General features: G+C 38.4%; 1 long non-coding RNA gene across 1 annotated transcript in view; it reads right to left on the bottom strand.

The window, feature by feature from the left end:
• LOC124870763 overlaps positions 1 to 22,336 on the bottom strand; it is a 124,834-nt gene extending 102,498 nt beyond the window's left edge. Inside the window, exons 1-2 of the long non-coding RNA XR_007038882.1 lie at positions 21,409 to 22,336; positions 21,008 to 21,333 (exon numbers count right to left, since the gene is read on the bottom strand). This is a non-coding gene — a long non-coding RNA (uncharacterized LOC124870763). The remainder of the gene's footprint in view (positions 1 to 21,007; positions 21,334 to 21,408) is intronic.
• Positions 22,337 to 24,820: the final 2,484 nt, after the last annotated feature.

The following is a 24,820-nucleotide window of genomic DNA, read 5'->3' on the forward strand; positions in this document are numbered from 1 at the left end:
TACCTGACAATTCATTAGCCTTGCAGTAATTTTAGCTTTCATTCACTCTTCGTTGACTACATCAGTTTGTCTCACGCCAACGCTTCCAAAACAATCGCTCCAATAATTAATTAACACACACGCACACACCACACACACACACACACACACACACACACACACACACACACACACGCACCACAGACACACACATCTGAGGGGTGATAAGTGTTTTTGCATCCAACAAAAGCTTTTAATCTAGAGATTTTTCAGTTTCAATTTTCTACTTTTATTGATCACTTGAAAGCATTTCTTAACAACAAGCCACAGTCACCCTTCCACTCAGAGATCTTTGACAATGTAAGTGTCTTGCCCAAGGACATGTCGACATGTGGTGGGGGAAGCTGGAAGCAGATTGACAATCTCCTAACTGCCAGACAGCTACATTTCTGTCTCTACCTCAAACACCATGTTTCAAAGTTTCTGTCTGAAATGTGTGAGTTTAGGAAGGATGTCACTTTTTTACATATTCACTTTTGTCTCCCCAGATCTTAACAGAAACCTGCAATCTGCACTGAAATGCACCCTGACCTTGATATTACATGGTCTATTTATTTTTCTGATGAAAGAAAGAAAATAAAGATCATTTTAATGGTATGTTTTGTTTGTTTTCTTTAGCGTTTCTTCCTCAGTTTTTTTGCAATATCCATAGGGACAGCCTTTTCCCCTCCTGCTACCCCACCCTGCTATTAGACTATTTTGCCAAAACTTTATTAGGATCTTAGTCCACCAGTTGGACAGTGGATAAATGTACACTGGCCAAGTCTTGTTTGCTAAGTATGAGAGTTCTTGATTCTGCCTGTGGAGAAGTCCACCTTGTGGGACTGTCTTCTCACAGAAAGCATGGCTTCTGTCAGACTGGTTTCCCATTGTACACATACAGTGGCTTCCTAGTCTTTATCTGCTAAACCCAAGTCAAAGCCTGTTTGCCAGAGCCAGCATCACCAAAGCCAACCACACCAAGCTGCAAAAGCAGCTTACCTGGTGTTCGGGACACTCTGTCCTACAGGTTTTACATTTTTAATACTCCAAAACCCCTTGTTTCAAAATAACAGATCAACTCAACACCTTCTCTTCAAGCTCCACATGTTTTGATTTATCCATTAACTTATCCAATATCTACCATTTGCAAGGCTATATACCTTGATTGGAAGAGTTGGGATGGACATTTGTGAACCAGCCAAACCAAAACCAATTTCCATGATCTTGATTGTTTTTTGTAAGACTTATATCCAGATCTTCACATTTAGAGGCTACATATAATTTAACTGTAGCTTTAATCAAGTTCTTGTTTTGATTTTATTTTCACTTTCTTTTTTTTTGCTGCCTCCAACCCAAGCTTTTGACTGACCTTGAACAACTATCGTTCTGGCCATGGTTGATGACACATTTAATGAAAATATAGTAAATAGTAATGTTCATGGTTTGGGAACAAGTAAAATATTTAGCTTGTAAGGCTGAGCACTCTGTGAACGGTGAAATATAAGGATATCTGATAACAATGGCAAGAAGAATGTCTAGCTGTGGCTTTCAAACCTAAAAACAATATACCAACAGTCAGACCTGGTGGGGGCACCATCATGCTGTGAGTATGTCTTGCAGCCAGTGGTATTGGTGCAATACATAAAGTTGATTAAATAATAAAGAGATAAGACAACATCCAAACTGTTCAACTTCACCTTAAATCACCACTAGCAAGTCAAAATGAACACAAATTGTTTTCCAACAGAACAATAAACCTAAATTTTTTTAATGAATAGACAGACTTACATTAAGCTTCTGGGCTGGCCCTGACGTCAATCATATTGGAAATTTGAGAATTTGTTTAGTCTGTGGCAGGAAACCAAACAATTTAGAGGAGCTCCACTAATTCTTCCATACTTACAGCCAGACATCTGCCAGATGCTTGCAAGCTGGTATGTATAATGTAGATTTTTTTGGTTTGCAGAAAATCCACAGTAAGTTCAATTTCAAACCCAATTCCTGTTTTTTAAATTTTAGTTATAAGTTGCAGTTTAGGTTGTGTGTAGTACAATTTCAAAATGTGAAATTCCAAAGTTCTAGATCATTAAAAGCCCAAAATTAATTTGACATTAATTTGGCCCGAGATGGGTGTGACCCTTTACTGAAACAATGTCAGCTTTCAAATCACACATTGCAAACACAAAGTTATTTAGACTCTGAAGCCATTACAGCACAGCATATGTTGCAATGCGACGCAGCTACAGAGAGCAGGAAAGGAAGCCAGACTTGCCAACAAATGATGAACGTTTTCTGGTTCGATACCAGTGTGATACTATGACATTAATTAGTAAGCACACATACACACAGGCATCATGCTGAAAATGCAGATTTGCTGAAAAGCACAGCTGCCTTTGACAAGGGCAGGGCAGCGAGGCTCCAACGGTTGCCTGGCCTTCATTAGCAGATGGTAGCTCTCAGTGGTTTTCCTGAAACAGACGAGCTAAAGGAGTGTTCAACCCCTCAATCATTATTCGTGTACTGCTCAGGGTTGTGGGACTTACTCCTTCTATGTCCTTCAGCAGGTACATCATTATGTTTAACAAGCTCTTTAACAAAAACAGATCAAAGCTGCAAAAAGCTTGACCTTCACAATCCATGCTTTGATGACATTAGTGAAGGTAAAGAAAAATCTGAGAGCATCAGAACTGTATTGATTTGTTCAATGCTTCAATGAGTATGGTTCACACAGGAATACCCAACAGTGACCTGCATAAACCTTGAAAACCATTTAGGAGAGGGTTGAGATCTTTCCCTGAGGAGAAAGTCAAAAGAGAAACTCAGAGAGTAAATAGTGAAGGACTGAAGTACAGACAGACAATAAGAGAGAGATAACATGTATGTGATGTGGGCAAAAAAAGAAACAATGAATACAGAGGTGTCCCATGCTGCATGAGCAAAGTCACCCCCTCAGATATCTCCACTGAGGCCTTTAAGGGTCAACTAAGGGCTAGGAAGCACATTAGTGTCCACTACATTGCTTGTTCAGATGACTGGAGAAGGAATGAGAGGAACACAGTCCTACCTAGTGAATTATACATACGTTCACACTCACAGACACACAGGTTACACTACGCCTCTCTCTTATGTCAACCCTTTCTCCTGCCACTGTAAGCCTCAACCTTATTTCTGCTGACCTGTATATGGAGGGGTTGACAGAGGTGCGCACACAATCTCCCGACGCCCCAAATACAGCGAATTGGATCACCCCTGGAGTGACCTTTTTCCTGAGCGACACCTTGCCTATCTGCACCTATTGCCGTCTCAGGGACCATTCAGGGAGATGACCCCTGTTTGGTCTCCAGGTCTGTGAATCCTCTGCCTCGGCTGCAGGGCAGCATGACAACCTTAAAGGAAACTGTCAAAATATGTGATTGACACGTCCCCACCCTCCTCCACCAACACTAACAAACACCACAGCAAATTATCCCCTGGAAAACCCAGACAGACAAACAAACCTTGGCTCTATATTTGCTCTCTTGTCATCCTCAACACAAGGAGAAAATGTGTCTTAAACACATCAACATGTTTCCTAGTAAATACATTTCTAATGGGGATAATAACAAGAAATCCACACTATATGTTGATAACAACCCAAGTATTCCACTCACTCAAAGAACTACAAACAAATAAATCCATTACGTTTTATGAAATTACATAGAATGACGTACAGAATAATATTGAACACATGAAGAAAACAAGTTGCAAAAAGGCATGGGAAGCCAAGAAAATAACTAAAATCTTGAGGCATTCAGAAAGCAATTAATGCAGGTTGGTTTAGTCCTAATTAATGGTTTATAAAAAGGTTGATACAATGACAAAATATAACAAGAATTATCTCATGAAGAGTAAAAAAGAGCTTTATCAAGACCTTTACAAGATTATTTCTGCAAAACAAGCTGATGACATTGGTTAAATATATATTTCTTAACTGTATAGAATGTTTCAGTGAGCACACTTGGTTCCATAATCAACAACCAGAAAAAAAATCCCAATAGCCAATCACTTAGAGCTCCAGGAAGAACTAGAAGTACAGTTTTGTCATAAAAAAACAAGTAATGCACTCAACTAGAATGAACTCTTAGCAACTCACCACCCAAGACTCCACTGCTGAAGAAAAAGCATGTTGATGCTTGTCCAAAGCTTAATGCACAAGAATCCAATGAAATAAGATAACACCAAAACTAAAGTGTGTAGATGTGATTGTACACAGTATGTTTGGAGAGGGAACGGCACTACACGTCCCCCCAAAAACATCATGTGTGGTGCTGGGCTGATTTTCAGCACATAGTGCTGACAAACTTTCATATAATTGAGAAAGCGTGAATGTAGAATTGTGCCGGTTCATTTTTGATGAGAATCTGAAGACTAAACAACAGGGGATTTGTCAGCAAGTCAATCATCCGAAATACAACCAGAATTAGGATCAGAGTCAGAATTAGCTTTACTGCCAAGTTTGTACAGAGGAACATGGATTTTAAGTCCGGTACAATTTTTTGTATATATATATATATATATATATATATATATATATATATATACCGTATTTTCCGCACTATAAGGCGCACTTAAAAACAGTGCGCCTTGTAATCCGGAGCGCCTTATATATGGATCAATTGGTTAATTGGTTGATCCATACTGGTTGTACACGGCACTCTGTCAAAATTTTTCAGTACGACTGGTAAACTACAAAGCCGCACCGCTTGCAGCATTACGGCTACCGTAGTCAGGGGTGTCGCCGAAGTAATAGCGGTAAACACCTGTACTGTGCTTACTCCTAGTCCAACACCACTTGTGTGTGTATAACAACCCCAAAATTGCACCTTTCAAGAGACACGCTTACGATGCTGAGTTCAAACTCAAGGCTGTCAGCTACGCAGTCGAACATGGGAATAGAGCAGCAGCGAGAGAATTCAACAGTTAACGCTACTATATTGTGAATGTACTAACGTTTGATTTAGTGCATCAAACTGTTTCTGTTACGTGTTTACTGAATCAGGGAAAAGTTCCCTTTCACGTTTTAACTAACGTTTGATTTCAACTTCAACTTCATAGACTCCAATGCATTCCCAACGTGCGGTTGGCTCTATTCAATAGATTTCTATGTAGAGGAGACCTTACCATGAGAGTGAATGGAGTTATCAGAACGCTGGTTTGTAGTGTATTAATAAAGTTTCACTGACTGACTTATCTGACTGTTTTGTTGACATTCTCTTTAGCACAGCTCCATCTAGTGGATGCATAACGCAACCCCAGTCAAACGTTTGACTGCAGTAGCTTCTATTCTATGCGCCTTATAATCCGGTGCGCCCTATATATGAAAAAAGTTCTAAAATAGGCCATTCATTGAAGGTGCGCCTTATAATCCGGTGCGCCTTATAGTGCGGAAAATACGGTATATATATATATTTATACTATATATATATATATATATATATATATATATATATATATATATATATATACATATATTTATACTATATATATATACATATATTTATACTATATATATATATACCGTATTTTCCGCACTATAAGGCGCACTTAAAAACCTTAAATTTTTTCAGAAAATGACAGTGCGCCTTGCAATCCGAAGCGCCTTATATATGGATCAATTGGTTAATTGGTTGATCCATACTGGTTGTACACGGCGCTCTGTCAAAATATTTCAGTACGACTGGTAAACTACAAAGCCGCACCGCTTGCAGCATTACAGCTACCGTAGTCAGGGTTGTCGCCGAAGTAATAGCGGTAAACACCTGTACTGTGCTTACTCCTAGTCCAACACCACTTGTGTGTGTATAACGTTTGAATGTACTGTTGCAGGAATTGCCTGAACTATATGTGATTAGAAGCTCAGTGTGTGGGGTGTATGTTTCGTGTGTGTGTATGGAAGATGTTGACATTACTCCTCCGGACAGAGGTGGCGCTGTGTGCTGCCGTAGCTGAGAATCAAGAGTGAAGGAGTGACGTCGGTATTATTGTGTGTGTGGGGTGGGTAGAGACGGTGACCGGAGCAGCGGTGTATGAGTCTGTAAGCCCTGTGTTTTTACATGCTGCAAAGTCATTAAAAAGAACCCCGAATCTCGTCAAAAACTCAGTGTTTTGATGCTGTTTCTTCATGCTCAACTCAGCAACGTATGAGTGAGGGAGTTAACCCCGAGGAAACTAGTAACTTCGGCCCTGGAGAAAGCGTCTCCCCTGTGTCATCAGACTACGGTCAGGGGACAGAAACAGGAAAGGTTAACAGTACTAACGTTTGATTTAGTGCATCAAACTGTTTCTTTTACGTGTTTACTGAATCAGGGAAAAGTTCCCTTTCACGTTTTAACTAACGTTTGATTTCAACTTCAACTTCATAGACTCCAATGCATTCCTAACGTGCGGTTGGCTCTATTCAATAGAATTCTATGTAGAGGAGACCTTACCATGAGAGTGAATGGAGTTATCAGAACGCTGGTTTGTAGTGTATTAATAAAGTTTGACTGACTGACTTATCTGACTGTTTTGTTGACATTCTCTTTAGCACAGCTCCATCTAGTGGATGCATAACGCAACCCCAGTCAAACGTTTGACTGCAGTAGCTTCTATTCTATGCGCCTTATAATCCGGTGCGCCCTATATATGAAAAAAGTTCTAAAATAGGCCATTCATTGAAGGTGCGCCTTATAATCCGGTGCGCCTTATAGTGCGGAAAATACGGTATATATATATATATATGTCAGTGGCAATTGCTCTAAGACTGCAAGGGAAGCTCAGCTTCCGCTAAAATGTCAAAAAATAAGTGATCAAATATATACTGTTGTGTGTACATGTCATTGACTAAATATGCGCTACAACGCGTTCAACTTTTGTTCAGTATCAGCTTCTTATCACTGGTAACGACGCGGCTTTCCTCTCACTCATTCCCGCAACTTCACAGTGCTTTAAACAGTGAGTTCAATAGAGAAGTAAAAATGGTGGGCTTTGTCCTGCCCATTGGACGCTCAGCGTCTCTGGGGGTCTATGGGGCAGTGGGATGGCCTCGGCTGGCCCGGACGCTCAGCTTCTGCATGATGATTGGATGATCTGTCTGAGGCTGAATCCCTTTTTGATTGACAGCGAAATGAGCGAATCAGCAAATCAACAATCTTGAAATTGAGCTTCCCCTCCTTGAAAGAGGAGGGGAAGCTCAATATATATATATATATATATATATATATATATATATATATATATATATATATATATAGTGGAATTAGAAAAAAAAATCTTGAGAGTGGAGAGGACTCTCAACTTGTTCCACAGAAAGAATACAAAGCTGAGAGAATAGTTTAGTTATTTTTAGTTATTCAACAAACGTGAATCCAATGGAAAATCTGTGAAAAGATCAAAGTGCATAGAAGAGGCCCCCAGAACCTTCAGCATTTCAAATCATTTCAGTGGAAAAATGGGTAAAAGTCCCACCTGAACAATGCACTCAACTAGTATGTCCTCGAAAGAGACATCATGAAGTTGTCAATACCAAAAAAGATCTTTTTACAAAAAAATAAATTCCAGGAAGTGGGTTATTCCCTGTGTCATTCCAAATGTTTACAGCTAGTTGATTAATGACTGATTTCTTTGTATTTATGGATTACTTGTGTTGCCACCATCTGATGTGAATTTCAGGTGAATAGCTACATTAGAAATATATTTACCAATTAAAAACAGTGAGGTGTTCAATACATATTATCTCCACTGTATGTTGCTCATGCACACACACTGGTCTGCTCTGGATTTATTGTGCCAAACAGCTTAGAACTGGATGATTTTAGGGACAGAAAGGGTTCACAATCAAGGCCACAAGTCTGGCTCAATCCATGCGAAGAAATAGGTTACATAGTGATGAAACCAGAACAAGCGCACTCCATGTGTTTTAGTCTCATCTATTTTGTCCATCTCATTGTGTTTGATTTCGTTAGTGCCACCGGGGCAGTCTGATCACGCACCGTTCTCCATAAATCACAATGTGTCCCATGCCTTCGCTGTACCTGCGGAGGAGAATGGTGCACAAAATAAACACAAACAAATTGCAGGCACACACAGAGGAAAGGGACCCGTACACACAAGCACAAAAAGAACCCCCCCCCCCCACCCCCCCACCCCTCCCTGCTGGGAGCAAAAGAGCTACAGTACTCCCTACACCGACAGTGGCCTAGATAAACACAATACACACAAAAGAGTCACCCCATGAAAATAACCCTCCATCTAAGCATCACTGCACTTATCTACTCATAAACATAGGGATAAATCAATTCAGTGAGAAACACATGTTTTTTTTCTCTCATTTGAAATTACAGCTGCGGGACCAAAGCTAGCATGATAGCATAGGTCAAATTCACTAACCTCGTCTCTCCATGGCAACAGTCTACCTCTCACAAAAAAAGCCTCTGTGTGGTTTGCTGAAGTCATTGAGAGAGAGTTTTTTTTTTCCTTTTTCTGACATGTGAATGTGTGTGCCAAAAGAGTATTGGTGTGTCTTTGCACAAGAAAGAGTGCATGCAAGTGTATACGTTGACATGATCGTATATATCTACAGATCTGTGCTCGAGCTGGGTGGCTGAGACGACAACCCTGTTATCACGGCGTCTGTATTAGCATCGCAACGTTTCGTCGCTTTGTTTTACCCTGACCTGTATAATCAGTGTCACATTAGCAACACAACAAATCAAACGGTGTGATTCCCCTCCTCTCCTCTCATACTCCCTCACCCTCCACCCTGCAACCTTTAACACACACACAACCACATGGACGCCACAAGTCCGCCTTCATGCTTCCAGCTGGCTACCATGTGGCGTCAAACAGATGTTAATTAATATGATAACTAATAGTTATCACTTAACACAGAGAGCTTCCAAAACAGCAGTTTAATACAGCCTTTTTTTAAATCAAGATACTTTATTTACAGTTTTAAAACATTATAAATTATCACAGCTTTATTTTTTTATTGTATATATTTTACCTAAACTTAATTGCATAATTTAGATAATAATGAAGAAAACAAATTTAGCATAAAAAATAAACACCAAAACTATTAAAACTGCAACAAAACTGCTGTAGTAATCTATACCATCTTCATTTCCACAAAATAAATACATAAAAATTATACTAAAAAGAAAAATAACAAAAAAGGAAGAAAATGGTTAAGAGGAGTAAAATTATCAAATACATCTGTTACATACCTCAAAATGAAAAGTACATTTTCCAAATCTAAAAAAGAATAAATGTCCCATTACAATGAAGCCGATGGGGGAGGAACTTTACCTATTTAGTTCTTATGATTTAAATATGTGTTTGTATGTTTATATGTTTTTGTCTATTTATGTGTTTCTATACCTTTTCCTTATACTGGCCTTTGAGCTAATTTTGTAAAAAAAAAAAAAAAAAAGATTTAAAATAATACATGTTAATGTATTATTAGAGAATATATTCAATTAGATTGTAAAATACATCTTAAATGTGAGTTTATTATAAGAAATTCATGACACAAGACTGAAATGATTTTTCATTCACTTTGTTTGTAAAACTGAAGCATTTTAATAATGAATTGTTGTCTAGCTAAATAGTAAAATTATGAAACAGTTTAATTGCTAAACTTTGAGTTTGAGGGTGTGCTCATTCAATCTATTATTAATATCACCTTACTGATTAGTTTAAAAGTCATTTTCCAATGTTGTGAAGAAAAAGATCAGCCAAAAGGTAAAATAATATGCAAAGAAATCTCAATGATCCGTTACAGCATAGTAATGCAGGAAAATCACACTTTATTTCTTAAATGAAATGGTTCTGATCATTTTGTTGCACAACTTTAGCTTAAACTAGGATCTTACACGTTTGCTCTTATTGGCTCTGAATGTCTCAACTCAAAGGTAAGCTTTCAATTTAACAGGCATTTCAACCAAATAAAGACACTCCTGACCATTTGAAAGTGAAAAAGATTCTACGATGTATGATTCCTTTTCTCAATATAAGATTTAGGAGGGAAGGACGTAATGTGCCTAATCTGTTATGATTATTTTTTTATTTTAAAATGTTGAGACATCATGTCACCATGAAGTTGAAAGACGTTTATACTCCCACAATGAAAAGAATCTACTGTGCTGTTAAGTAAGTTAAATAATACAATTCTGAAAGAATGTGAATCTTTGAGTTTGGGTATTAAAAGGTGATGTCTTCAGTTTTTGTGATGCTTGAAATACAAGGGAATCCAGATGATATAAAGTACATATGTCAATTAATTCTTAGCGATTAGCTGCAGCATATATATATATATATATATATAGAGAGAGAGAGAGAGAGAGAAAAAAAAGTGGGATTTTCTTTCTTAATATATAAATATTAAGAAAATATAAAATACTTGCTTTTGATCAAGTTGAACACACACACACACACACACACACACACACACACACTTTTTTAACATAGAAAGTATTCTCAAAAGACTCAAAAGAAAAGTTTTAATTACATGAGTGTTTTGATGAATTCAACATAGTTCCTAATATCTAAAAATGAAAGAAATTGCACATTTTTTCAAATTCTAAATATAACTTAAGATCCACGAATGAGAAACTGATAAAAGGTGCCATGCTTAATGAGATGCACACACAACCCTCAGAGATAAACCAATTGCGTACAAGAAAATTTTAATTTAAAAAGTGCACATTTCTTTTAAAAATATCAAAAAACCAAATGGAAAGCATGCATCCGCCCTGCTTCTTCTACTGTACAGCCTCCAGCCTAGCAGAAAAGAAAAGGAGAAGAAAGGGCAACGACTGGAAGGAAGAACTTGAGTTGAAGGGAGAAGAAGAGGAAGAAAAGGAGAGAGAAGACAGATTGTGGCAGATGGGCAAAAATACAAGTGCGGAAAAGGCAAGACGGGAAGAGGGGTCTTGAAAGGAGAGGGATAGGAGATAGAGGGATGGATTGAGGAAGGGAGAAGGAGGCATACTGTAGGAGATCCAGCTGACATTAACGGGTGAGTTTATGAGATGTGATGATTAGCTAAATCCTGCTAATCAATGACACATTCAAGCGGGTTCCTGCTCTGTTGCTAAACACTAATTGGTCTATTCTGCAGCAAATGGGGAGATGCTGTTTCCCACTTCACCGGGAGCAATGTGAGCTGACACGGGGGCACACATGGGTGCACACAGACATGTGTCAAATCTCGCTTGTGTGCACATACTGTACATCTGTTGCGGATTCTGGGACATAAAAGGTCAAATTGAGGCTGATTCAATTTGAAAGTGGATGAGGACTGGAGGATCCTGCTCAACAACCCCACCTTCCATCCCCCCAACAATAAGGAGAGAATGGGATCCTGAAGCGGGCTGGTTGAGCCTGCGGAGTGGAAGGAAGAGGTGCATGTGTGTGAGTGTGTGTGTAGCAGGAGTCCTAAATTCAATTTCACTTTGTTGAGTATTTAGATAATGTCCCCTAATGTAATGCTGGGCAGTGAGTGGATCCACAGTATAGCTGCCATTGTGATTAATCACAATGCAGCAGCAGCGCCATCAATGTTTGAACACAAGCACTGCATCAATGAGAAATCGACTAAAATAATTACACCTCGGAGAGATACAAAAGTTAAACCTGCACCTGTGTTGCAAGCACAACCACCTGAACAGAGGAAATTTATAAAGAACCCTGCTAATCACACTTATGAAAAGGTTTTGAACAAAAATGTACAAACCTTCAATCAATGTTACATCTGAAATCCAAGCAGGATGGTAGTCCAAATAAAGGGGTGCAGTTAACTGCTCTTATTTTCACACAGTTACATGGCTCTGTTCACATTAGCTTGATGTCAATTTTTATTCATTCTGAACCTTGTTCATGATGCACATAGAAGGTATAAAAAAACTGAAATTGATCTTTGTATATTAAATAAGCAGATAGACTGATAAAAATGACTTAGAATCACACCAATAAAATTAGCGTTGCAATTTGCATACATTTTATTTGGGTATTTCTGAGCAACAACGTTGACAGCTATAAAATGCCTAAATAAATTGCTCAGTTTCAAAAGCTATATTTGGTCAATTCTAACAACTTATTAGGATAATTTTTCTAGTTTGGCTTCCCAGGCAAAAAAAAAGATTTAGTGAAAAACCTTTTTAAACTATTCTAAAATGGTGTCATGCAAACTTTTTCCCTGACAACCACGGTTAAAATGTGCCATTCACTGGTAAACAACTGGCCAAAAAGCACAGCTTGCTAGTTTTTAAGAAGCATTAGTGCTGTCGCTGAGCTTATTAAGACATAAAACGTCACTGAACAAGTAATTAGATTTTAAAACTATTCTAAGAAGGTCATATATAAACATTTCCATGAAAACAGTAGGTAAGATGTGCCAATCTTTTGCAAAGACTGTCTCATGATTAAGAAGCTAAGTTTACAAGTTTAACTTTAGCATTAGCAAAGTTGCTTAATTATTGAAGGTATAAAAAGTTACCAAAATATTAATAAACTATTAAGATATGTTCTAAAAAGCTTTCATGTCATCCCTTTCCTTGACAACCACAACTAAGATTTACCAGTCATCAGAAATAACGGCCCAAGAACCTCAGCTTGTTACCAAGTTTGATACTAGTATTAACATTGCTGCTAACCTAGTTGTATGAAAAGCATTTTCCCTAACAACTGCGGCTAAGATGCAGTTTATTGACAATTACTGTTTCATGGTTAAATAGCTCTACTTACAAACGTGTTTGACATTAGCATTACCAATGTTTCCAAAGAGTCATAGCAAAATTAGTGACATATTAATAAATATTTTAAATATATTCTAAAAAAACAAAGAAGCCGTGTAAGTTGTTTAACTGAGTACAACAGCAATTATGTGCTGTTCATTGAAATCAACTGCCTCATTGTTAGGATATTCTCCTTACTAACAAGTTTGACTTTAGCAATAGCAATGTTGCTAAACTTTTCAAACCATAAAACATGAAATGAAATTTGGAAATCCATTCTACAAAGGTGAAATGTAAGCATTTCCCCCAACAACCACAGCTAAGCTACACTGTTTATTGACATCCACTGTCTTACAGTTAAGGAAATCAGCTTGCTAGCAAGTTTGACTTTAGCATTAGCAATGTTGCTAAACAAGTTGAAGATAGATAGTCAAACTTAAAAGCTTAATTTTTTTAGAGACACATTCCTAACTTAATGTCTTATGGCATTTCTGAACCGTCCTAAGTTGATATATTCAATGATAATCCAAAAAAATATAAACATATCAGCCTTAATATTCTCCACCAGACATGACCAATGAGAATAACATCTAACTGAGCAAACATTTTTAGTTAAATTCTAATTAAAATGTTTAGGAAACATTTGTTACCAAAATACATATATCATGATAGAATCTAACCCATTCAAAATGCATTTACCAACAAAGATTCTCAAAAAATGTTATAACTTTAATGGCCAATGTTTAATATACTCCAAAATTCTTTTTTATAGTGTATAAGTAAATACATTTCATTGTGAATATAGATTTTCCAAGTCTTATTTAAAATTGTGGCTTCAGTTATTTTGCAGTATATTAGTAAAAATTACGTTTATTCTTTGGCCTTGGGAAAAATTTACCAGTTGAATTATATTAATATTGTTTAATAGATTCATAGATACAGGTTAGGTGTAGCAAATGGAAAACTGAAAGAAAATGTAAACTATTAACACAGGTTATGTTTTCTCATCAGCAGAACATACTTCACATTTAAAGTGTTACAAATCAGAAAATGCTATCTTAAGAAGTCTGAAATTTGAATTCAACATACAATAAAATGTATTTGAAAAACAAAACAGAGTGAACAAAACACTTACACAGTGCATATAATCCTTAACCTTGGAGGATTATAGTTGTCCTAATATTTTCCCTCTCTCAAAGCACTAACTCGCTCACTCACACACACACACACACACACACACACAAACACACACACACACACACACACACACACACATTGCATCCAGAGCTCAATAAGTGTGGTCAACGTTCTCCTCTGAGAGAGTGCCGGTGGTTAACGGTGCTTGCGTTGAAGAGGAGGACAAGAGGAGGGCTCACTCCAACACATGACTGTTTCAACCTAAATATTAGTGCAGAGTGGGGACTCTCCCACTCTGCGAGCGCACATCTCTTAGTGTGTCTGTGCAATGGAGTAAATGCAATTTCGAGTAGATGAGAGGCAGTTTGGGGGTAAATAGAGTTGCTATTATTCTTTTAACCTGTTTGATTGTCAGCCTCGCTACAACGCACACAAATAGCTAGAGACCAGAGACAGACAAATAAGTACTATATTTAATGACAAGCAGAGAAGCACATTTAACTCAAAACTAAATGCCTTAATTTTGTTCATAGTTAGTTACTGTCAGAAAGGGGATTTTGGAGCTCAGTTTGAATAAATATACTTTTAAGGACTGTATGTCTTTAACATGAACCCTTGCAATTCAATATAATTTTCTCCATTCAGAATAATAACTGTGGTGCGACAGTAAAAAATGGTAAACGCAGGGCGGGAGGGGGGGCATTTATGCAGACATATGTTTTCTAACGGGTTTTATTTTGAAACCAATTTGGATGTGTAGGCCCGTTTTAAGGTAGATGATACTATTGCACCAACGCATGATATCCGAATGTGAAGAACAAACACATTGATTTAATATGTGGCGCACTTAATGTTAACAGCTGTTTGACTGAGATGAAGAAGCAAAGCAAGCAAACCATACAGTGTCCTCCAGATTATTGGCACCCCTAGTAAAGATGTGGAAAAAGTCTTCAAATAAATAAATTTTTCCTGCGGTTAGCATACCCTCAGATAGGACTTGAAACAAATCTAATTTAATGTAAATGAGAAATCGATCTTTAAACATTCATCCTTGTACAACCTCTCTATATCATCCAGAGCCCCACGTCTTCTCTTATGACATCTTCCCTTGAGATTTATATTTACTGAATAGGTAGAGATCGGCATGAAAGAAGTTTGATTTGTATCTGGTGAGCTACCTCTGTGCTGACATGGCCTTGGATCATTTTACTGCTGAAAGACCCATAATGACCCATTTTCAGCTTTTTGGGAGATGCCACATAAAATAATATCCTGCTATTTCAAATAATTCATGATGCCATATGATCTAACAAGGCTCTCAGTGAAAGAGAAACCGCCCACAGTATTACTGTGCCTCCACCATACTTAGTAATGGGTATGAGATGCTTATGTGCATACTGCCCACAGCTCCATTAAAGTTCCACCAACATTTAGAAAACTATCAAGTTTTTGATAGTAGAATCAGATTTTCCCTGGCATGCTTCCCAAGCAACTGGTTTGCGTGTAGATAGGATCTAATGGTGGCTACGGTGACTCAGTGACTCCAAGATTCAATTTAATTCAGTTTATTTTTGTATCGTTAACTCAACAAATATAATCTCAAGGCACTTTACAAAACAAGTCAATTCAATCCATTCATACAAACAGATTTGAAGTCAATTAAATATATTTCAGTTCGATCCTATTTAATTAAGTCAATTTCCGTTTATTATTCAAATTGGTGAAAAGTTTTCTATTTAATGAAACCCATCGAGTCACTGACTTGCAGTAATCACTCCTCCTAGATGAGCAAGTAGTGACAATGGACAGTCGACTGCACTGAGTCAGTAACTTTGCAGCAATCCCTCATTCTAAGCATGCATGTAGCAACAGTAAAGGAAAGGAAAACTCCCCTTTAACAAGAAATCCCCAACAGAACCAGGCTCACTGTGACCCATCAGGTGTTTGCAAAGATGCAGCTCTTTGCTGCAGTTCTCTAACAGGGAGCTTTTTGTTAAAATTGACGTAAGTTCTCACTAACATTTCCAGTTGTTTTCAATATTTTAATTCTTGTCCTGATTGTATTGGCAAGTTTGAACATCTGCTCTACTTGTTCTTTTGTCCTTCGCATTTTGAAGAGTTGCTAAGAAAAATTGGCTTCTGTGCCATATCTATATATATATATATATATATATATTCCATACCTCATGGAAATAGAAAGTTTTATAATATAGTTACAACTTTGTAAACACTGAAAACAATTTAATGAAGTATAAATTAAAATGCTTCAATAACATTTATTTTCCCGGATTGGTAGGTAAGCCAATAACTGTGACACTGGTGATTCGATAAGACAATTATTTCATAGCATGAGGTTATCCTACTCAAATAAAACATCTATTTATTTTAAGGCCTTTTATGTATCTTTACCAGAGATGCTAATAAATGTAAAATAAAAGCTGTACACTGTCAAATTAGAAAACAATTATTTTAAAATTCCTAGAATGGTTTTTAGGTGTATAATATTCCTCTACATTTTACAGTTTGCCACCCTACTTACATGTGGGCATGCACACAAAATGCAAATAATGTTATCGCCTCAGATCACAAGCTCAGCAGATTCCATCGACGTCCCTTACAATAACTCAACATATGCATGCACACACCTACACACACAGGCACAGAGTTCTTTGGCCTCTGTCAATAGGACGTTAAGGGTTTTGGCACTAATGACCAGTGTAGAGATAAGAGAGGAGAGGTTAATGTGTTGCTGTGGGTGATCAAGATAAGACCGATTCCTTCAAGCTCGCACACAATGAGACAGTGAGAGACAAAAGTGAGACTGGACACATAAAACAGAAGTTCCAAGACAAAACTGCGTTAAAAATATAGAGAAAAAAGCTAAATATTTTTGTGCGGGACCACTGATGTATAGTGATCAGTGATGTGCATTTAAACACAGACAACAAAACACACCCATAAAAATCTCAATAGCCACTGTCAATCACTGAATGGGTTATCAGTCCAGCTCAAAAGACAAACCAAATATATGACCCTGTCCTGCATACAAAAGGACTTTATTTGACTGCTATCTTTGTGCAAGTCAGGATATATGTGTTCACACATGAATAGGTCCACGTTATGTGTGTGTTTATCTCTGCTGATGTCTTTGCTCTGTGTATTGTTAGCGTCAGGGTGCAGGCAATTTGTTGTGATTGCTGTTTAAGGTCTTTTTTCAGTTTCAAAGGAACGAAATCGACATATATAGATATATGTATGCATCTATGTCCACAATGCACACATATTCCCACCCTATGAGTGAAAGAGGCATAAAATTGGCACACAAACACGCACCCCTCCTCCATTTGTGTGGCCAGGCTGGGTCGGCTGACATTTGGACACTTGTCAATCATCTCTTTCAATAGCCAAGCGGCAAGAAAAACGGAGTCAGGGGGTCAGCAACTCAGTGTATCGCCATGGCAACAACTGCACTGAAGTTCATACGCCTGCTGGGCCTGAAGTCCCGAGTGTACGCACGTTTGCATGTGTGTGAGAATGTCCATTTTGTTTCTGCACTTGAGTGCGTGCATGCGTGCGTGCGTGCGTGCGTGTGCCGGCTTATGTGTCCAATTGTTCCCCATCAGCCGGAGACAAATACTCCTCCCATTTTAGCTCTTCCACCTCTCACCTTGCTACCTCGCATGCAGCTTTAGCCTTTTCTACCCTCCTTCCTCTTGCTCAAGATTTTTTTAACCGCTCTCCTCTAACCAGCAGGTCAAGGAACAAGGCCCCGCAGGAAGTACAGCATCCAAAAAAAGAGAGAGTACTTAACCTTTCACCACCTCTGCCTCTCCCTTTGTTTGCCCCTCTGCCTCTTGCCGTTTTCCTCCTTCTCGCCAGTGTGTGTCTCTTTTTCTCTCGAAATCTAATTGTTTTCTCACTCTGCCACAGTTGTGCATTCATTACATTCGCCTGCGTTGTATTTGGCCTTTGTTTATGAGCGGGTGAGAAAAGCCTGCCCCATCTTGAGTGTAGGCAGTCTTGAGTGCAACCAAAGCACAAGAAAATAGAGAGAGTGAGCCACAACAAACTATGTTGAGTTTTCACCACCGGCGGTCTGTTTAGGGAATGAATGCAGAGGATAATTTGTGTTCTCAGCCTGTGGAAAATGGCTCAGAGGACAATCAGCAGACCTGTTTGTGGGACACTTATCGCAGAGAGGTTCACCGGCACCATTTATCCCTCTGGAATCCCAGCAGATACTCTATCTGCTCAGACTTTAATGAGAACAGGATGGGCACCGACAGCAACCAGACAATACAAACTCTGATAGGTACATAAACCTATAGCTATAGAAATAAAAATATCTCGCATGAGAATTAACTTATATTGCACATTTACAGTGCCTTGCAAAAGTAGGTATCCACATTTTGTCACAATACAACTAAAAACATTGATGTATTTTGTTGGGGTTTTATGTGATAGACCAACACAAGCAGAACATAACTCTGAAATGGATACTTGGTTTTCCTACATTTTTACAAACAAATCTGAAGGGAGTGGTGTGCACTTGCATTTAACTCCAAGTAAGCGGACACCCATAAATACAATCCAGAGCAACCAACTGCTTTCTGAAGGCACCTAGTTAGGAAATAGTGTCCAAATGTGTATACTTTAATCTCATTATACATCCAGCTGTTTCTGTAAAGTACATTAGAGAACAAACAGTATCGTGAAGGCCAATGAACACACCAGACAGGTCAGAGATAGGTGTGGAGTTTAAAAAGGGTTAGGTTCAGAAACAATATCCCAAACTTCAAATATTTCACTAGGTTTTGTTCAGTCCATCAACAGCACAACTGCAAACCTATGAAGACATTACACTCCACCTAAACTAGCAACCTGGGTAAGGAAAGGATTTATCATAGAAGCAACCAACAGCCGTATGGTAACTCTGGAGGAGCTGCAGAGATTCACAGCTCAGGTGGGAAAATCTGGTGGCATGACAACTATTAGTCACACCTCACAAATCTCATCTCGTACCTTACAAAGCCAGAAGAAATTGTTTTTGCAGCTTGCCACCAGCCATGTAGGGGACACAGCAAACATGAGCAAGAAGGTGTCCAGATGTGCTGAAAAACTAACACCTTAAATTCAATGTTCCAGCAGTGCACCATGGTGGAAGCAGCATCATACTGTGGGAATGCTTTTCTTCAGAAGTGTTGGAAATCTGGTCAGTGTTGATGGGAAGATGAATGAAACAACAAACAGGGCAATCCTGGGAGAGGTTGCAAAAGGATCCCTACAAGGCACCTTATCTAAGATTTTAGAGATGAAATGAAGAACTCTTTTATTTTTTACTTCTTTAAAAGCAGTAGACTCAGCAACAGGGATGTCAATTAAAAGATGCTCTTTAGTTTGTACTTCCGCTCAGCATAACCAGTGATTGTACAAGTAAAATCTGCTAATAGCAGTTTGATGTGGATTAACATGCTCCATTACCCCAATGTACCAACACTGCCAGAATCATTAGAGACATGCACACACTGTTGCACTACATGCAGATCAACACTGCTTCATCCAAATCTGCCCAACAGTTTATGTGTGTCTGCACACACACACACACACACACACACACACACACACCCCTACTCGATCCAATGCTCTCCCTCTTCCCATTTTCCATCAATGGTGACTGGAATGGCGTAATTCTGGGGGATAATTCATGGATAATTTTGGGATAATCTCCAGCAAACCATTCGAAGCGCTGCCACCCAGTTTGCCCACAGCCTGATTACCAGGCAAGGAATGCCAGCCACTTGTAGTGACCAGCGCCGCCAGCAACCACTCTGGTGCATGAAAATAAACAAAAACAAAGCAAAGAACACCCAGCGGGGAAACATCCAGCTCTGGTCACATAGAGAACCACAGAGTAATTAAAAACGCATCAAAAAGAAAGTTCACTCCATGCCATTACTAAGGTTTTGCCATATTCATCATTTGGTCTTTACACTGTTCTATAAGAATTCAAAAGTAACCTCCAGAATACAAAACCACGGATTCCAACAGATGAGGACAAAATTTAAGATTTTGTGAAAAATAAGTACACACCCCAAATGCTCTAGATACACAGACGATACATAAAAACCTTCATTTTATGTTTTACAGTGAAACAATTTAAACACATTTCATTATTTGCAAAAGCATCCATGTATGTAAAGCCCTTTTCAATTCTCCAACAGGGACCACTTCAATCTCACGCAGATAGTTAGGGGGATTTTCATTATACTTCATTGCCATCTTGTGGAGGAGTGACCATCATGGGATTAAAACAAAGTATAATACCCAAATAAATGCTACATTTTACAATTTTGATTCATTCATGACACATAGACAATTTCTAATTTTTTTATGAAACATGGGAATCTGCCTAATGATATTAGATCAGCGAAATGTATCGTTACAGTACCCCTGAATTTATGCCTTTGTGTGTTCGTGTGTGTCATGCAGTTTCCCGAAGCATTTAGTCTACAGGTGCTGGAATTTGATGCAAATCTTAATGCATGCTGCCATCTAGTGGATGAAATGAAGAACCTCACCTCGTCGTGTAGTAACAGCACTACAGCAAAACAATATCAGGAAGATTTTAACTCAGTTTAATGAGATTAATATTTGATGATCTTTCTTGTTTTTATCGGCTTGATTCTTTCTTTCTAATTTTTAAACGTGTCTCAAAATTAAGTAATATAATAGAAGTCCTTGAAAGAAAACTTTGAATTACCTCAAATCACAAGTTAACTATAAAACTGGATGCTATGTTAACATCTAACCACAAGTAGGAGTTTAATGAGAACTTAACTTTTAATTTGCTTTCTTTTACAATATAATACCTTTATATTATGCCATTAATTTTTTATTTACACGTGTGACCTCATCAAACATGATTATTCACACTGTTTGCTTTGCAGAGACAAGTTCTCTAAAACAGTTATAGTCTTTGAGAGAGACAACATTTCCTTACTGTGTGTGCAAATATGAAGAAAAACTAAAATCCACGAGTATGCAAACATCTGTTAAAATAGGTACAAAACAAAAATTGCTATTTCAGATTTACTTACCATTCCTAACATTTGAAAATATACTCCTCAATTCAAGTTTTTCTCCAGTGCTGCAAACATCTGTCCCTAATGCACTGCAGATTTTCATTTGAAGCCATATTTTCAGGTAGTATCCAGAGCATTTTCCAGGTATAAAGATCTCCTTCCCAGACCGATATTACATGTCACAGCAGCAAGGATCCACTACAGGAAGCGGGGGGTCTCCTCTGCCAGCCTGCGTCGCCACACAGCACTCATGTCCAGCTCTGTTTTCTTGAGTCCTTGTAAGTAAAAAACTCTTCCCCCACTTTCAGAATGACTGACCTCCACAGAGAAGGAGCCTTTACCTGCAGAAGTATGAATGACAACAGTAAGGGCATCATCTGCGCAGACAGATAAAGCATAAAAGAAACAAGACTCACCTTTTTCCCCCGGCTGTGAAAACCTTCCTGACAGATTTCAAACCTCAGCGGTAACACCATCCTCCTCACGCCACTGTTTCCTCTCCTCTATCCCTGCACTTGACCGCTCTTCTCTCTCAGCTTTCCGCCACTCTAGTTTTAATGATACTTTTACTCTCTTGGCTTCCTCCAAAACCAGTCACCTGTAGCCATTTCCCAATCTCCCGCCCACCACCTCTCGCCTCATCCTTATCTTGTCCATCTCGCCCGTTCCTGTCATTTTTACCTCCCTCACTTGCACTCACTTCTCACTCCTGCCCACTTAATGTCCTTTCACTTGCTCTATTAAATCCTTCGCCTCTACCCAACCATTACCAATTTTCCTTGACCCACTGTTTACTATTAGCCCCTGGTTTTCCTCCTCCCCTCCACTCTCCATCGCTGTCTCTGCCTATCCTCCTTATATATCCTCAGCCTTCGCTTTGCCTTCTCCCCATCTCCAGCGGCATGAATATATTATTATCTACACAATGGAGCCCTGCTTATTGTTTATGAATTACCAGCCTTGCGGCCAAACAAAGCCTATTTTCATAAGAAACCTCCATTTCATTTCAGCTCCAATTAGATTGGGGGCTAAAGAATAGGAGTCCTCAGGCCTCAGCCCCTAAGGATGGCAGGTCCATTCAGCTTCATTCAATGGGGCCTTATTGCTTTCCCATACAAAAGAGCACGTGGACGGGCTTTCAGGCTGAAACACCAACCAAAAATGACTGTGAGACAGTACTGTACAATAACAAATCTTTAAAGAAAGGACACAGAGTGCTTATCCTCCCATCCATCAATTCATCCCTCATTCCTCGCTTTCTTCCTCTCCTCCATTGGTACATTGTAAGACCTGGACATTAATGACAGACAGTTGAAAGAGAAAAGGAGAGAAAGAAAGAGAAGAAGAAAGAGGCAAAGCAGCTCAGTTTTTCACAATACATGTCAAGTCTAAATGATCACTGGCTGCTGAATAGACGAGGGGAAGGTAGAAGAAATGAGTCGTGTGCTTGGATATGTGTGTGTACAGCTGATTGATTCTCTGCTTTGCGGAGAGAGAGAAAAGACTGAAGGAAGGAGAGTGGAAGACCTTGATGCTTTTTATTCTTTTTTTATGAGCTCTACAACAGTCAGTAGAAGCCGGAGTCTTATTGTGGAGCAGCCGTGTTGACAAGCTGTCATTCCATCCTCGTAACAAGAAAGAGTCAAAGTGTGGAGATGGTAGGGCAGGTTCAGAGATTTGACAATGAGTCTCTTGACAGGGAGAAAAGGGTCCTCAGTTGGTTTCTGTAAAGTTGGAGTAATTCTGTGAACTGCATTTTTAATGTACAGCTAGCAAAAAAGGCAGGCATTTTTAGGGAAAGAGAGCTCTATGTACAGTGCCTTGCCAAAGCAACTTTGTTGCATTTTGTCACACTAAAACTACAAACTTATATGTATTTTAGGTGATAGACCAAGTAGAATATGATTGTAAAACGTCACAAAAATGATGCAAAGCTTTCTGTGTTCTGTACTTGTATCTAGTCCTTTTCACTGATACTGCTTCATAAAATACCGTACAACCAATATCTTTTCCAGAAGTCATCTAATTAATATAATTATAAAGGTTAGAAAGCAATGTCCCGAGATTTGAACATCTTAAAGAGAACTGTTCATTCTATAATCTTAAAATAGAAGTGTGGCACAGGTATAAAAAAAAATTAGCGGAATGACATACACTACCATGCTTGTCAAGAAGAGCATAATTCAGAGAAGTAGCCAACTCTGGAGGAGCACAAATATCCACATCTCAGGTGGGAAAAGACAAGGTGGCAGACTAGAATTTGTTGGAGGGACTCTGGAATCTTTGTGTCTTGGTTTCCCTTCTTAACCAGGATCTGCAACTGGATCTCATATGTGGGCGAGAAGGAGGAAAGAAATGGATAAAGCTTTATTTATGTAAAACATAAAGAATTGTGTGGAAATGCATCTTCTTGCCAAGTTACACTGAGCCTTGTATATCTGGGTAAGCTTCCAAATGTAAAGGAAATAGTTCATCACTGAGTGCTGAGCTGCAACTGGACAGCCAACACCTTCTGAGAGTCAAACAGCAAGGTCAAAGTGTGGCAAAACAGAAGACTTTATCTTCTAAGATCTGCTTTCCAGCATGAATGTGAATCGTGGCTTTGTTCCTATGAGGGAATATTCAACATGAAACAAAGGGGCCACTGTTTTCACTACCAGCGAAGGGGCAAGGTGAGAGTCCCAGTGAGAAGGTTGACATCTGTGCTTATTCATCTGGCCGAAGAATCGGATCATCTCTTTCACAAAGCTTGACACAATTACCTTGATGCACAATAGATTTCAAAGGCCTCCCAAGATAGGAAAAAAACACTGATGTTTTACACACACATAAGATGAAGTCAATGAGATAGCACATCTGTCTATTTGTCTGCACTTTAAAGGATTTTATTTAAACAACATGACCCTTTAAGGTCATTTTTTGTGTTTTGGCTTTAAGTTAATCAAGCCATGTGGATCTGATTTATAAAGTGTACGCTCAACATGGATCAGCAGCAGATAGCACAACAAATTAGAAAGTATAGTTAAAGCACTTTAATTACAAAGCGTTATCCAGGCAACAGTAATCCTGACCTACCAATGTTGGTTATCTCAGGGAACAAGTGGAAGATGCTATCTTAATGAAACGAAAAGGTTAAATCCATGTGTGTGCAGCAACAGTGTAATACATGGCATACTAAAACCAACTTAATATGACTATATGAATATATCATGCAACACGTGTTAAAAGTAATTAATTATTGATAACAAATCCACATTCAGCAATTGGGACATTTTTTTAGTTCAAATGTTTTTCAGCTGTGCCTATCAACTCTGGGTCCAGCTGAAAGACTTCTTCATTTCCTGAAGCACTAAACCCAATATTTCTACTCATTTTGCATTTTAAAATACCAAAGATTTCCAGTCTCACTTCTTAATATTTTAGTTTGGGTCATTTGTGGCATCCATGTAACCTTGGACATGGTATTTCTATACATTTTCACATAAAGTCATATCCAGGGAACATGTCTATTTTTAAAACTCTGTCAAAAGCACTTTCATTGTTTAAGCAATTAAGATTTCTTGGAAATCTTTTTAAAAAGTAGCAAGATTGTGGAAACTGAAATATTTACTCTATATGTGGGGTCCATATATTGATTCTGGAAGTCCAGGTTTCAAGAACGTCTTATTTAAGTCTTGAAACATTTGTCAGCACTGTCCGTTTAGGCAGTGGTTCCCAAAGTTTATGTTCCCACTGTCAAGCACCAAGTGGGGTGGGATAAGATGTACAGAAATCAATGTAGTTAAAGATGACTGATAATATATTGCAAACATTTTTGCAAAAGTTTTT

This window comes from Girardinichthys multiradiatus, chromosome 7 (assembly GCF_021462225.1).
Source record: "Girardinichthys multiradiatus isolate DD_20200921_A chromosome 7, DD_fGirMul_XY1, whole genome shotgun sequence".
Taxonomy (NCBI): Eukaryota; Metazoa; Chordata; class Actinopteri; order Cyprinodontiformes; family Goodeidae; genus Girardinichthys; species Girardinichthys multiradiatus.